Source organism: Plasmopara halstedii (genome assembly GCF_900000015.1).
Source record: "Plasmopara halstedii genome assembly, contig: Scaffold_816, whole genome shotgun sequence".
NCBI lineage: Eukaryota > Oomycota > Peronosporomycetes > Peronosporales > Peronosporaceae > Plasmopara > Plasmopara halstedii.
This window is the reverse complement of record NW_020187732.1, coordinates 142,692-144,655: the sequence shown is the minus strand read 5'-3', so window position 1 is coordinate 144,655 and position 1,964 is coordinate 142,692.

The window sequence follows — 1,964 nt, the reverse complement described above, 5'->3', positions numbered from 1 at the left end:
GCTGCTAATAATTCACTTTGGCCTTTGCCTTCCACTACTCAACAGACGGTGTATCTATCTAGCTGTCAACAATGCAATAGACCGTGGGGCTCCACGCTGCTTATCAACATAGATTTTTGGAAATATGGCTTGCCGGAAGTGTCTATCGTAAGCGAATATTGTTAAGGTGCCCGCCCCCAACTGGGTAAGTCAACAACTGACAATATACAAATGGATGGTTGAACGAAGCGAGAGAAATTGATAATTAAAGATATTCTTGCAAAGAGAATTCGCGCTGCTCCATCGATTCACTATACATATTGAGTTTTTGCTTTAAACATCGCCACGAGATTTTCAATCGATGATTTGGATATCCAATATGTTCCTTCGACAATGACTGCGGTGTTAGAGATGGGAGAGCTTGCAAATCAACTTGATCTGCTAAAATGAGCCCGACTATACTTTGAAGCATAATAAGCGGTTTGTATTTCAATGCGTTTGAGCGTCGAGCGCAAGGTGTGTGTGACGTCAAAGCTATTAATCAAGATGTCTATGGGCAACCTGCAGATGTCAGAGGCTCAGAACTTTATTTTTTAGTTATGTCATAAGGTGAAAGATTTTCTCAACGTTTTCAAGCTACTTACATATGGTGTGGCTGCGATGGATGACACCTAATTGCGACCACGCTACATTCTAAAGGAATTGATCTATACTCTAAAGCCTTCATAAAAATGCGAGCACATGACACGTTTTACATACGATTTCTAAATACATATCACTATTCCGCTCATACAAGCTAGTCAGATGTGTTGCAGGCAGAGCATTCCTCTAACACCTTATGTAGCTAAGCGACACTGCTTTAGAACAGCAACGCTGCTCTGAGAGACGCTGGGTATGTATTGCGATGGGAAAGCTAAGAGGTCATTTTGGTTTGACTCATCTCCGTTTTGGATGTATGCTGAGACCCTTGCACAGAAGAGAGCCTGCCAAGAGAGAGCTGACCCTTGCCGGTGATGACTAATGACCAAAGAGAGGTTCACTTTTAGGTAGAATGTTCAATGTACACCATGGCTGCTGCCATAGTCTGGGGAGATTAGAAATATTTCGCAGAGCGTAGAAGGATCCGAGATCTAGCGGTCTTTAAGTCCGTTGTCGGAGTCATCCGTGACGCATGAAAAGCCCATCGATTCCTCGGAATATGTTTATATCAAGTGTGTTATGCTGCCGAAAATTCTTCATACCCCTTCGGTGATAGTATGTTAGGCTGTACATGAGCTTGTGTCTAATGTAGTGAGTTCAGATTGTCATCCGCAGGAGTTTCTGGGCGACTTAGTTAATAATTGCAAAAGAATATGAAATTTTGTTTGCACGGTGGGCACGTCACCCGGTGCTGCTGATCCGGTTGAAACATTGCCTTGTGATAAGAATCGACCATTCTAAGGCCTGGTCTTTCTACTTGTGGTCCACGGATTTATCCTGATAACCCATCATCCTGAGTCATTTCGAACATGCTCAAATCCAGATAAACGTTCCATACAAAAAAAAATAACTGCCGTTCCAACAGAGAATAGTTCCGGAGGTCCCAGATCAAAGCTGTGTTTATCTATCCCAACAAGGCTGAGTTCGATGACCTCGACATCAAAGGTCTCAGTCACTGATATCCTTGTAAATCGGATATTGTCCTGTAGGCTGTAGCTTATAGACGTTCTTGCTGTCCGAGCCTGTATCGTTGCTACTAATATTATCGATCCTTGTGAAAATTACACCGCTGAATGCATGTAGATGATCACGGATGCTGATTACGGACATCATTGGTCTAGATAGATAAGGTTACATTAAGAAGCTTCTAGAAAGATCTAGAAGGACAGGCTTAGAGGTAGCACAGAGTAGCGAACTAAGCACCTAAATATATTCACTTCGGATTTTGCCATCTTCTCAACAGGTTAACAGCCGCAACCAACAGCTTCGCTTCACCACACCTTCAA